Here is a 15,167-nt window from a genome sequence, read left to right as displayed (position 1 = left end):
GATTGTGGTTAGACGGGTTGTAGTCAGTTAGGTGTCATATGGGTCTGACGGTAATTGTCTTTTCGAATAGTTCCCTGATACCTCTAAGAGGGATACAGGCCGGTAATGACTCGGGTCGTTATCTGGCGTTCATGGTTTTGATATTAGCATCCTGCCTTCCGTAAGCCTCGTGTGCTGGTCATAGTGATGCAGAACTTGATGAGGTAGTGAGGAAGTCGTCCTAGTAATACATTGATATATTTTTCCTGCTCTTCCCTAGAGTCATGTGTATCGTTAGCAGGATGGCCGGTCGTAGAGCTGGTAACTGAGAGACGGGTGTCAGAGGAGAGTCGAGATGAATCTATGGTCAGACTTGGTATGGTTCTTTCTCCAATACAGAAATTTCTTTTCCGTAAACTTGATTGTAAACCCAGCAGATGTCTCAGTACCACAAGCGACCTTTTAGTGAGGCTCTCAACGCAGATGTGTTGGGGAGCCAACACGACCCTCACTTATAGTCGTAATGCAGATGTGGTGAGCGTCCCACGTCACCACCCACTTACAGTAACAACACAGATGTGGTGGATGGCTCACGTTACCTCGCACTTACAGTAGCAGTACGGGTATGTAGGAGGTGGTCCAGGTGATCCCTTAACGCGGCAGATGCAGAGGACGGACGACCCACAAATTCCTTTGGTAAGCTAACTATCAGGAACTCAGTGGTGGGCGGCACAGCACGTGACCCTCAGCGAGGGCCGAGCTTGGCCTCCATCCAGAGGTAATCAATCGCAGGTCTAGATGACCAGAAGGGAAGATTCGCTGTTTTTCCTCGCGGGTCTCAAGAGCTGAAGCCACTGAGACTTTTACTCTAGTTGTGGCGTAGGTCACCTGACGTCACTTGCTGCTTTAATCCAAGCTCTGGTACAGGTAGATCCATCGAGGTGTGACCAGTGATAAGTGACATTAAATATAGAAGTTTTCAATAAGTTGATTATCTGGAGGAGAGTCTTATGAACGGCTCGAGTTAGCGATAAACGTGCCATACGAAACATCAGATTGGTGTAAAAGATGGTTGGCGGCGGAAGGTAAGGATCTAACGATACGGGTAAATGGTTACGGCACTAAAAAGTGGATCACGAACGGACGAATATATTCAATCATGATATACGAATGACTTGATATATATACGCCGTCAGGGTCATGACTTAACTACCTACTCATGGTGATTCGATGTTGATTAGGTCATATAATCCATAAGCTCTCGTCTGAGATGCACTGCCTCACATATCCTGTTATGTTGTGAGTTTCAACCAATGTGTGTGACACGGGTCTCTCACATGAACACAGTTAGCCCACAACAGGTCCGTAAAAAAGGAAAAAGAAGACAAATGTTGAAGAGGTATGCTATGATTTGTACTTATATTTATATACATAACTACACTCCACAACTTATCATTCAGGGTTCAGTTCTTTAACCCTCCGTGACGCTGTTTCTTGGAAATGCTCCAAAATTCACTCTAATGCCGTTAACTTGGCGTTCACCGACCGCGCGTCGAGATATCACCGAAGGCTTGGGCTGGCGCGTAGCGGTCACCACAGGGAAATTTTAGAGTTGTGAAGATCGAGTCACGTTAATCACCTGGTGTCAGGTGTTATATGTGAGATGGAGAGAAATTGTATGTTTTGTGGATTGGATGTCCGCAGCCTCCGTGTGGGTGAGACAGAAAGAAAGGAAGGAATGACACTTGACAGCCACTGCTGGCTGATGGCACAGCCATAAGTAACCCTCCTGATACCCAGGCGGTTAGTGCCGGTAATATACCTCCCTGCTCGGTGGCTGCTGGCGAGAGAGAGAGAGAGAGAGAGAGAGAGAGAGAGAGAGAGAGAGAGAGAGAGAGAGAGAGAGAGAGAGAGAGAGAGCTTGAGAAGGAGGAGGGGAGATAACAGAGGGTGGAGGCGAGTGTTGGGTGGAGTTGGGAGGAGGAGGAGGAGGAGGAGGAGGAAGCTCCCCCGACCTCTGGACAACAACACCGAGAGACGTGAGGCTTGAGCACAGACCATCAGGCACCATCACCCACGGGACCATAACATCCATCGCGGGTACAATGTGATCACAAACGCAGAAACAGGGCGACAGATGGATTGCCAGGGGAAAAAATATAAGATAATTTGGTTAAGAAAGATAGATAGAATACCATAGAAGGTACACACAGCAGAGGAGATGGGGTACAATGGTGTGAGAGAGGCCAAGGATGTTTCAGACGAAGACGATAGTGGAGTGACTCGAGGATCGTAGGCGATAGAACCATTTTCTGTGTGGAGGTGGTTGTACGTGGAGACGTTGGTCTTGCTTGCCGGATCAGCTCAGTGTGTAAAGTGAGAAGAGCTCATGTGAGTGAGCAAGTCCACGTTTCTGCCTCACCACACTGGGGCACGGCTCTCATGAGGGTGGGTGTGAGTGAGTTCCGAGGCTGTATGTATGTACCTGACTTACGTTGTGGGAATCAGGAATGGCTTTAATGGTGGTAGATATATAGAGATACATAGAGAGATAGAGAGATAGGTGAGTAGAGAGATATAGATAGAAAAGTGATAAAAAGTTAGATAGATGGATAGATAGATAGATCACATATGTCACATGAGCACATACACATTAAGCATATACATGGATATATCGAAATATAGCAGGTATATACATACCTGCTATATCTCAGTGTATACCTGCGTTTGTAAACTTCACACACACACACACACACACACACACACACACACACACACACACACACACACACACACAGCCACACACACACACACACACACATACCCGACTTGTGCCAGTTATGACAGACTTGTGAGCGAGCTGACAACAACAACAACCGTGCCAGGCGAATCTTTACATACATACATACATACATACATACATACATACATACATACATACATACATACATATATAAAGGCTTTGTAGCCGTTTCCTCCTCCTCCAGAGGGGCGCCCGGATGTGGAGACTGTGAGTGTCATGGGGTAGTGGATGAGGCTCCGTGGAGGCAGCAAGGTTCCCTCTGACCCGCCATGCAGACACACTCAGCCTGTGCGGTGGGACACGATCGAACATATGCCACTGTGTCTGTCACCGGCCTCGTCTGTATTTCTAACTCCATACCAGTAGCGCCTACGACTCAGGAAGATCATGACACAGACGAATGATGAAGAGAACACACGGACGAATGCTATGAAGTACACACGGACGAATGCTAGCGAGTACACACGGACGATCGCACACGGACGAATATAAAACGGGTACACAGAGACGAATATAAAATGATTTCAAACTGAGGAATGTTAACGAGTGTGCATGGACGAATGCTAGCGTGTACACGGACGAGTGTTGAGTACACGCGGACGAATTAACGTTAACGAGAACACACGGACGAAATTAACCGCAGTCGCAGTGCAACAACCTTTAGTTGATTAACATTTGTAAGTACAATGGTTGGCGATGCAATATGCAGATGAAGAGCTGAGGACATGATCCATTACACTCACAACTGCAGATCGCGCCTTGAGAGTGAGCACACACACACGGTGTGACGTACACGTGATGTAAAACACAAGTGACGAGACAGACGATATGATACAGTCCACTGCAATATGACTAACTGGACTTAAGAAGGAACACTATGTTCGAGAGACAGAAGTTAAACCAAGCAATTTTTTACTTTCGCACTTCACTCAGCACATACGCTGTGCGATATATTTACTTGTAGAGACACAAATTTCAGTTTCATTTTTTAAGTCACTTTTTTTTTTTTTTCAAGAGAGGAGTGATTGACCCCATCCACAACAGGTCAAGATGCCCGCCTTCATTGCTGCATCACCATTTGTTACTGGCCTCCGCACATGCAGACGTCAAATAACAATGTCATGACCTTATCCAGACTTTCTTTAATTCTTTTCCTTTTGACAATATTTTTTCCTTGTTTTCTATTTTCGTGCGCATGCAAAAAAGAAAACCCTTTTCATTTCAATTTTGCCGCTTCATCGGTCGATTCATTTCCAACCAGTCTGACATGCGCAGATCCCCAGAGAAATGAAATATGTATTCCACTGTTTTTTTTTAAGTTACAAACACTACATCTAAATTCCTAGGGAAGCACATATCTATATATAACAGTCTCTAAATTCCTTTCTCAACACATATTGATCTATAATAGTCTCTTCCTCATCAAGAGCACATGTACAGTCACTTATCAAGATATCAATTCCAGGGATCATCTCATTTCCTCATCTTTCAGAGCCTCATCATAGTGAGACACAGATAACATTTAGCGAGACACTCATGACGGCGGCGGGAGTTTACTTCAGCACCCGCGAGACAACAGCACAATGATCTATGTCTACTTTCATTTCCACCCAAGGCGCATATGATGCAATGTCCTCATGATGACGTGCTATGCAGTCAACACTCGTGGCAAGACATGCAACACAACATGCTTGCGATACAGCACACGTCATAGGGCGTACAGGCAGCACCCGGTGTGACTTGCTCGCGAGGTAACACACGCACTGTATGCCACATGCTCGAAGTGTATGACAGTGCAGGATGCAACATGCTCGCCGCACAGCTTGGCAGGCACCTTGTGCCACGCCTTCCTGCCGCTGAATGATGGGAAAACACTGAGAAAAACGTGTGAATGGGCTTTCAAGGAAGGTCTCATCTCCAAGAACTGATCATGACTCTGTCGCTGCCAGACCATCAATGCTTTTGACGACTTCTGCTCCCACAACATGAGGCGGTAAATCCCAGTCCCTTTGCTTAAAAACCGTCCATACATATCTGTGTGTCTGTCATGGTTCTCGTATGACTGTTGTCGCTTGAGAACAATGGATGCTCAGTTCACTATCGTGTTGGACTTGGTGTTTTGTTTGTTTCGTTAGATTTTCAATGACGAAGGATGATGACTTCTATCGGTCGATGACTGCTGTTGTAAGGGATGATCTAGATGTTGCGAACCTAAAACTGCTTTTCATATTTTTTTTAACTCGTATGGATCCGTCTTTTCCCAGGTGAGGCAATCTTCTTAGTAAACGAGATGGACTTTATTTGGGATTGGTTAAAGTTTCATGGGGGTTCGAAAAGGTGGTCCATAAACTTAGTGGCAAGTAGCTAGGTAACCTTACCCAGCCTTAGTGAGACAAACCTTACCCATGTGGAGACACTGAGGAACCCTCGAACGTGGATCATTTGTTGCGGCCAATCTTACCCTACAGACATCCTGTCTCCCACCCAGCCCAGGCGTCAGTGTACGGGATGCAGCCTGTGCCTCGGACGGTTTGAGGTTAACCACACTGACGGTGTAGATGGCTTGTGCACTTGCCTGACTCCTGAGGCGTCTGAGAGAACACGGAACTACCCCGAATATGCCGAATAAGGAGTCATGGATCACAGAAGCCGTGGACAGGACTCTGCAAGCCGGACGTATTATCATACTGCCCGAGAAACTCTCGCAGATGAACCCTGTAATTGACGGACTTCTTGGCCCACGAGCAGAAGCTCTGGTGGACACCCTGATACGGAACTCAGTACCGGCAAAATTGACGTCGTATCACATTACAGTACAGGTGAGGGTGTTATGGATATGAAGAAGTAGATAGAATTCGACGTACTTTAGTATAACTCTAGTCGTTTAAAGAGGAAGAAGAAACGACGTGGGTCTGTGGTGTTTCCACCTTCCTAAAACTCGAATGTAGTTTATGATGCGATGAATGATGAAAATATAGAAGGCCTGATAGGTGCGATACAGGCGTCTGCACTACAGAAGGAAAGAAGTGAACAAGAAAAAGCAGAATTTCATGGTAAGCTGCATAAAGAACTTGATGGAATAAGTCATAGAAAATGATAATCGAATGAGATTTAGATGACGTGTGGAGATCTATAAACAGGAATGCAAGACTCTGCTCCTACAACATTTTATAAGAATGTTGATCCTGGCCAGGTTTCCCAAGCATCGTCTGTTCATCTTCAGAACCTGCATGATTATTTTTATTAGTTTTCTAGATATTTTATATAGTTATCGGGAAGTAGTAATGTCGCACCTTGGAATGGCTTCATTATTCCACAAAGCTTTTCAGTTTTAAGATGAGAGATATGAAGGTGATGACCTTTGCTATGAAAGGAAATATAACGTAATGAAAACAATGGATGTAAAGATAATAGTTGAAGACGCTATTACGTTCTAATCAGTTAATGCAAGATGCTCTCATCTCCCATAATTACATCAGGATTGGACGCATCCGGATGTGGTGTGTCTCGAACCCTGGCAGGGCCAGAGTTAGGCACACGCTGGGGCACCTCAGCCATCAGTCAAGACTTTGCACCAATTTATGGGCATGAATAAGCGGCAGGGGGCGAGCTAGAACATAGTTTGCGCCTTTTTTTTGTGTGTGAAAAGAACACAAACACTCCAGCCGGAGGAAAGTTATGAGTCATGTGAACGCCTGACTCACAGCCCAGAAGGGCGTGGAGCAGCTGAGGACACCGGAGCTGAGGGTGGTGCTCCTGCTGGCTTGGTGAGGACACCAGAACAGCAGGTAGGTCGGTGTTAGATATCAGGCAGCTACCGAGGAGGGAGGTACCACTTCTCTGTGTATTAGGAGGGCAAGTCATGGCGGTGCAGTAAGCCAGCACTGCAGTGAGTGTCACATTTCTCTCCCTCGCCCAGCTTACTGCCTCTTATTTCTGCCTCATCTTTACGAGAGTTGTTGGGATTCAGTTTACAAATACACACACACACACACACACACACACACACACACACACACACACACACACACACACACACACACACACACACACACACACACTATCTCTCTCTCACTGTCTCACAAAATAACTCGAAAACACTTAACTCACTCGACTCTTTATTCTCAATTCTCTTTCAACATGTGGAAGTACATCCACATCATGTCTCCCCCTCGCTTAGTCGGAAAGGCGCCACTGGTCAAGAAAGGCTGAACGGTTTCCAGTGCTCCATTAACCCACGGCATATGACTGGGATCCACCTCGCTCATACCAACAATGCTCCAAAACGCGGCTTTTTCGTTATCCATTTCCGCAACATTGATGGTTTCAGAGGCAACCTCTCCTCAGCTAAGTACCATCTGTGTACTTCATCGCCTGATACTCTCTCTCTAAAACTCACCTGTCCAAGAATGCCTCTCATATTTCCAGCAAATCTAATTGTAATTTTTGCTAACGATTCCACTCCAAGAACGGTGTTAATATTTGTTTTAGTACATCGATAGCTATTGGTCGCCTCGCAGATCTTGCATCTCCCAGCTACGAAGCCATCTGGCTCAAAATTTGCTTACCCTTGTATAACTTTGCGCTATGTGTCGTGTGCTCACCACCCCAGTTCTTCGACTGCCTCTTACCGGAGGCATTGTTTTCTTCACATCCACACACTGAAATCCTCTGTGCAGTGGATTTCAAAATACACCACAGTTACTGGCTTGGTTTTGCACTGGATAATCTTGGTGGAGTAGAGATTTTTTCTTTCTCCCTCATTGATAATGTTAAACAGGTAATTTAACACTAAACATGAGTTCCTTAAAGTCATAACCTCTCCTAGAACATGTTCAACCTCTGTCTGTACCTTAGAACCTTCCCAACAGAAATGCACCATTTTTTTTTCCACGTTTGAGTCTTCTAGTCACAATCCAGTCCCAGGAACCCTCTTGAAACGCCAACTTCGGCATTTTAGGAGGACTTAATGGTCTTCCATGTGCTGACTATATATTGCCTTTCCTTTGCTTCAGTGCTGCTTTGCCGAGTGGTTTAGCCTCCAGCTGTGCTGACAATATAGTGAAGCTCAGAGTGTCTAGGATGGTGTCTGATTTCCCTTCTTCTACTAGATCTTTCTATCACGAGTCATGGTTTGACACCTTTTGCTCTTATGCGCGTCACATCAGGCACAGAGCGTTTTGGGCCATGAAATATTTTCATTTTGAATCTTATTTCATCTTCGATTCTGCTTGGAATCATTACAAAGCTCTTTATAGTCGAGTCAAGCACGCCTTCCTGTAAAGAGCGTGCCAGTCGAACTTTTTCTTCAGCCGTTTAAATCTGTTTGGTCTTCAATCAAAAGCATTTTCGACTGCCCTGTCGCTCACATCCGCTAACGATAAAAGTCTTTGAACCTCATCGTAGGTTATATTTGCCTTAGATACCTAGAACTGCATGTTATGTTTCGATCACCAATCTGACTGTCGCAGAGCAAGTCATTAGTTTATCATCTTTCCTGTGTGACTCAACTCCACTCCTTCACTCAGGGATTTGGGTGAATTTTTTGTCATGGTCATCAACTTATCCAAAGCATTTGGTAGGGAGTGGCATAAGTCTTTGCCCTCTAACTTCGATCATTTGGCTTAATTTTTAGCGGCTCTCTGTTCTCGAATTTGCAGCTTCCTTTCTAGAAAGTTCATCGAGGTAGACACTGATAAAACTACCTCACCTCCTCGTGAAGTCAACAGTGATGTCCTCCGGGGTTTCAATCCTATGACTAACCATCTTTCTTTTCTCTGTGGGTGATTTTTCTCCATCATTAAACCCTATTCACTCATACCTCGTCTTTTAACGTTGTTCACTTTTACTTCGTTGTTTCCACTCTACGTGCATTAACTCGCCTTCCTTTCCCGTCTTCACTTTACATCGAATATGTTTGAATTTCATCTAGCATACATATGACCAGTTATAGGAACTGTTTACCCCTCTTGTTTACTATCACATTCACAAATACGTCTCCCATAAACGTGACATCATCCACAAATGTATTTGAATATCAATCGCCCATCCCTCTCATGCCATTTGCATAGTAGATAAAGAATAACAGTCCTGTTCGACCCTACTCATTAGTCTAGCCCAGTTTGAGAAGGCATCTCTAGCACGTGTCTTTTATTCCCTCCCCATTAAGTACCATCAGTCCATCAAAGGAACACCTTGCTTAATCCTGCGTGATACTTCATTTTTTTTCTCCTACCTGTCCCCCTCTGATGGAGAGTGTCCAATATGGCTGGCATTCTAAAACTGTGATGCATGTGTGATGTGTGATGTCTGGGCTGCGACGCTAACCGCCACATCAACGATCTAGTTCCTCCACGTGGATCCCAACTCAGCACATCAGTTTTATAACGTACAAATATCACTGCTCATAAAAGATCATTTCACTGCTAGTTCTGCGCCGTGTTGCTCCGTCTTAGCCGCTGTTTGATCGTTCGTTTGTTAGGTATTTACCTGGGCTCGTTACCGCATCGTCTTGGAAAGAGGGATAAGCTAAAAGAATTTAGTGTTGTTGTTTTCCAACCACATAACTCCCTATCATATACTGATGGGATGAACGATGATTTGATGTCTCACGGAGCCATAGCACCTCGCTCACTGGGGTGAGAATCACCCACCCCCCCTCCCCTTCTATCCCCCACCTCCTCATTCCTGCTTCTTCAGCATGTATCATTATGAACAGACTGGACCCGAGTGTTCTCTCATGGATAGTACTAACATGTTGGCATCAAGTTAGTTTTCTATACGCGATCTTTCATCTCCAACTCTCTGCCATTTGCATATCTGTTCATTACTTTTTTTTTTGTCATAGTCTTCCATTGTTTGACGCACCTGATCCACTGACATACTCCAAGTCTTTCCGTTTTCTTTTGTATCTTTCATTCATTTCCTTTTCATTCTCTGGATAATCGTCGTAGTTCTATTTCGTTCCTTTTCCACGGTTGTTTCTGTTGTCAGTCGTGGAAGTTACAGTGTCTTGATCAGTTCCATGTTTTAGCCCACTCCCACGCCAGCACTACCCTGTTGCCGTCCCTCATTCTGGTGGCAATCTTTATGGGTCAACTTCCCTTATCATGCAGTTACCTTCGACCTAACTATCGCTGTGACCTCAGCATCCTCGTCACTCCCCAGTAGAATTTCCTTTATCTTATTTTCATTCTCATACCTTGTTTCCTCTCTGATGTATATGATCTTTGTCAAATCTAAATAGCATAGATAATTGCTTCTTCCCATTTTCTGTCATGCAAGCAATCAGCCGTAATCATCTGTATCTTTTCTGTTTTACCACCATTCCAAACTGCGAGCTTTCTGACATTCTTCTCTGTAGTCGTTCACAAATCTGTTGTGCACATGTGCGTGTGTGTGTGTTGAGTGTGTGTGTGTGTGTGTGTGTGTGTGTGTGTGTGTGTGTGTGTGATACAATCACATCCATGAGCAACCATCATTCAGTATCATCATTACCACACACAAGCTACAGGCGCAGAGGCCTGCCCTGCCTTGCCCGACTCATGTATCCTGCTGGCGTGGAGTGGAGTGTGTTGATCCCTCTAGGGCCACGTAGGGCGGTCGTCTTTTGTTCCCCGGGAAACGAAAACAAACAAAGAAGAGAGGGGGAGGCTGTTGGCCGGAAGTGTGGAGTTTATTTGTTGATGTTTTTCGGGAGCCAAGCGTCTCGATGCGTCCAGATGACGACGTTCGATGCACTGTCTAAGGCCATGGCTTCGTCTCTGTACACAACAGCAGTTGTCTTGAATCATGTCCACTACATTCTGAAGACGCTACGAGATATTTTCCCCCGATGTAGAACACAGATACGACTATCACACGACACTGTAGATTATCTACTCTATATCGCATGTTTAAGGGGCTGTCGGTCCCTTGGTTGCAATGACGTCACGTGTTATGTCTTTTTTTTACCTCGACACTCACGAAGCCGGAACAGGTCAAGATTATGGTGTCATACCAGGAACTTTATGGTTCCTTACGGATTAACGGTGGAAGGGGAGGGAGGGAGGGAGGGAGGGAGGAGTAGGGAAATGAGGGAGGAATAGGGAGATGAGGGTGGAGGAGAGGAAGGGATGGAAAGGCATGAGGGAAGGTATGGTGTCAGAGAGACGGGGGTGGTCAGATAGAATGGTGGAAGAAGGTGGCTAGGTAGGATAAGGATATATGCAAAGACCAGCACGAGGGTCCGCTAATCCCCTAACAAAACGCTTTCCTAAAAGTGATGAAACCCACCTACCAACCCGCCTAAACCCACCTACCAACCCGCCTAAACCCACCTACCAACCCGCCTAAACCCACCTACCAACCCGCCTCAACCCACCTACCAACCCGCCTTGCGTCAGTGCTAACGTCAACACATAATCCCTTCCCCGTTTTACTCCTCCTGTTGACCAACTCTCTGTTGCTGGACACACCCTTCTGTCCTCACGTTGATGGTCTGCGTTCCGTACGTCTGGCAGCAAGGCAGTGGGAAAGCCTGTCAGATCCTGCGAGTGTTGAAGATGGAGTTCCTGGGGGTACATGAGAAGCACAGGTGTCAGGAGTTCATGACACGGTTATATGCTTGCTCGTAATAGGAACAGGATCGTAAAACTGAAGGCACCTTCCCATCCATCTCTCCCTCTGGCTCAACTGCCAACAGGAAAATAAACAAGAATAAGCACCATTTGGTATTGGTAAAACATACTGCCTGGGAAATTTTATGGGAAAATGTGAACGGAAGAAAGTTCCTGCCAGTTTTACAAACGACTTAATTGGGGCTGAACTCTGAAAATGAAAATGGTTCTTGAAGCAGAATACTTTACTGATATAACAGAAATTATTGAAGTATTTATCAAACCTTGATTTGAAGGTAATGAGAGTCTTTGCAATCACTTCATCTGGAGTTAGTTTATTCTGCTACCACATTACAGCAGATGATATCCTTTGTCCACATTGCTCATACATCTCCAATCTTAAAACCTTCCTACCATTACTTCTGGTCATTGAATCTGTCTAAAATGAAGACATTTTCTTTAATGTTATGTAGATTTTCTTGGAGTCTGCGAATAGAGTGTGTCCTTACAAGGCTCACGTACATCCGAGTGAAGTAATTACTTTAGTTGCTCTTCATGGTAATGAAAAACTTGTTTTATGGATATCAGGAGAATCAATATATCAAGACTAAAACTAATCGGTTCAGGAAGCCTCGATACATCATCTCTCACCGTGTGCTGAAGTACAGGCAGCAGTGTGAGCCATTTTGTATGTCAGTCATGCAGAATTATCCAGCTCTCCTTTGCATATCGACACAAGTGGAACATATCAGTATCACTCTGGTTTACAACGCATACAGTAGGGTGGGTGGGCGGAGTAACAGGATTCCAGTTTCTACTGAAGTTTTCAGGATCCTGAAAGCGGAATATTACCTATGTTTGAAGGTCACGTTTCAGTGAGGCAATTGCAGTTTTAGGGAATTCCTAAACCGCCATCAAACCGGGTCATCAGTTCTGCATTATGTCAATATTTGAAGACATCCAATGACGTCAATACTCTGTGGTCAGAATCAAATGATGTCAATATTGGAAGCCATAATAACCTGATGGCAATATTTAGATACCGTAATCTAATGGTGTCAGTATTTGAAGGTCATAATCTAATGGTGGCAGTATTTAGATACACACTTGATGATGGCAATATATATATATATATATATATATATATATATATATATATATATATATATATATTTTTTTTTTTTTTTTTCTTTCTTTTAAACTATTCGCCATTTCCCGCGTTAGCGAGGTAGCGTTAAGAACAGAGGACTGGGCCTTTGAGGGAATATCCTCACCTGGCCCCCTTCTCTGTTCCTTCTTTTGGAAAATTAAAAAAAAAAAAAACGAGAGGGGAGGATTTCCAGCCCCCCGCTCCCTTCCCTTTTAGTCGCCTTCTACGACACGCAGGGAATACGTGGGAAGTATTCTTAATCCCCTATCCCCAGGGATAATATATATATATATATATATATATATATATATATATATATATATATATATATATATATTTTTTTTTTTTTTTTTTTTTTTTTTCTTTTTTTTCTTTTAAACTATTCGCCATTTCCCGCGTTAGCGAGGTAGCATTAAGAACAGAGGACTAGGCCCTTGAGGGAATACCCTCACCTGGCCCAATTCTCTGTTCCTTCTTTTGGAAAATTAAAGAAAAAAAAAAAAAAAAACACGAGAGGGGAGGATTTCCAGCCCCCCGCTCCCTCCCCTTTTAGTCGCCTTCTACGACACGCAGGGAATACGTGGGAAGTATTCTTAATCCCCTATCCCCAGGGATAATATATATATATATTTATATATATATAAAGGCCATAAGCTAATGATGGCAATATTTGAATGACGTAATCTGATGATAGCAATATCAAAATGCCATATTCTAATGTTGGCGATATCTGCGAGTTATATTCTTAGCCAGTGTTAGGGATGTTGTACCTCCAGATTCTCTTTCTTATTTGCTGGCCATATTTAAATGTTTTACATTGTACACGGAAAGGTTTTCTCATATGTAAATCAGGTTTATCATTATATTGTGTCATACATGCTCCTGGATAGGAAGTGTTATTTCCTAATTGCTTATGCGTAAAAAAAAAGTAGAGAAAAAAGCTAATATTCCTTTCAAACTTTGCTTTTGTGATCAGGACAGCGATGTTTTGAAATTTACATATTTTTTCAGAACATTCCAAATATATGTCGGAGTTTCTAGAAGTTTCCAGTGATACAAATAGTAGTATGAATTCAAGGGCCTTAAGCCAACCAGTTCAATTTAGATCTAGCTGCCTGAGTGGATACATTATTTAGATGGCATCTAGAGGCTACAAGCATCCGGCAGACGCATCTTGTTATGTCTGCCGCCAATTCATCAGAACAAGAGCGAGAAAGTAGTGTACTGCGTGGCAGCATCAGCCACGATGTGCGAGGTCTGCAAGGCATATTTCAGCATGACTGTCTTCCGGGGATCAAGACAAATTTCGGGCACCTCATTTCACCTACGAGCAATGGAAAAAGAAAATCTGGAAGGTAAGACAGACAGTTCTTGCTCCTTTGGATGGTGGAATTTTATGTTACAGATTTTTTTCAGAATTCTTAGAATTAATTCATTTTTATCTATATCTTTTTTTAGTTCTAATGTCTATTGAAAAAAATATCATATATGGAATATGTTGAGAGAATCTCTTACACATTAGTCACGAGTGAAATGAATTTATAAACAAATATATATTATCTATTCATAACAATTCTGTATTGTTCTTTTGCAGGATGGTACAGAGGGGAAAAGAAAGAGAGCCATCAAGTTCGCTATCCCCTGAATTTGGCGGGAACTCACTGACCACGCAAGCAAGTGACTCTTACTTCTGCACGGTGGATCCTTCCAAACCTCGGACTGGCAAGACTACATCTGCCATCACGTATCCGGACCTTCACCGCACATGAAATCAGGCCTTATGAAACAATTTGTCACAGCTCCAGATAAGGAGTTGAAGCCTTCAAGTACATTCAAGAGTTTTTGCCTAAGCTGTTTGAGGCAAAGGTCGAAGCCGGTGTCTTTGCCGGACCACAGATAAAGAAGATCCTTGAGTGCAAGGAATTCCCACAGAAGCTCACAAGGAAGGAGAAGGCAGCTTGGTACAGCTTTGTCGCAGTGATTCGGGGCTTCCTGGGCGATCACTAGGCCGAAAACTATGTGGAGCTGGTTGGAACTATAGTGAAGATCTACAGCAAAATGGGCTGCAGGATGTCCCTCAAAGTCCATATCCGTGACGCTCACCTTTATTTATAAATTCAAGAACATGGGAGCGTAGTCGGAGGATCAAGGTAAGCACTTCCACCAGGATATACTGGAGCTTGAATGTCGCTACCAAGGAACATATAAACGATAACATGTTGGGAGATTATATTTCGGGTCTGAGTCGTGAAAGTGATTTACAGTACAGTCGTAAATCTCGTAAAACAACTCACTTCTAAATCCTTCGTGATCACTTTTGTTTAACATTAGTGTAAATATATGTTAATTTTGATTCATATGTCGTTTTTCTGACTATATGTGAATAGAAAATGTGCAAAGTCGCCAATTGTCCAATTGGCAATAGGTAAATATCAAAACATCACTGTCCTGGTCACAAAAGCAAAGTTTGAAAGGAATATTAGCCTTTTTCTCTACTTTTTACGCATAAGCAATTAGGAAATAACACTTACTATCCAGGAACAAAAACTGTGACACAATATAATGACAAACCTGATTTATATACGAGAAAACCTGGAAAGCAAAAACAACAACAAGAAAAAAGCTGACAAAAAAAAGC

General features: G+C 43.7%; 1 long non-coding RNA gene across 1 annotated transcript in view; it reads left to right on the top strand.

The window, feature by feature from the left end:
* LOC139764552 (uncharacterized) overlaps positions 1-14,830 on the top strand; it is a 482,407-nt gene extending 467,577 nt beyond the window's left edge. Inside the window, exons 2-3 of the long non-coding RNA XR_011716405.1 lie at positions 13,666-13,884; positions 14,124-14,830. This is a non-coding gene — a long non-coding RNA (uncharacterized lncRNA). The remainder of the gene's footprint in view (positions 1-13,665; positions 13,885-14,123) is intronic.
* The last annotated feature ends 337 nt before the right edge of the window (positions 14,831-15,167 follow it).

Source organism: Panulirus ornatus, chromosome 4 (genome assembly GCF_036320965.1).
Source record: "Panulirus ornatus isolate Po-2019 chromosome 4, ASM3632096v1, whole genome shotgun sequence".
In the NCBI taxonomy this organism is placed as follows: Eukaryota; Metazoa; Arthropoda; class Malacostraca; order Decapoda; family Palinuridae; genus Panulirus; species Panulirus ornatus.
The sequence above is the reverse complement of the archived record's forward strand: the minus strand, read 5'-3'. Positions and strand labels throughout refer to the sequence as shown.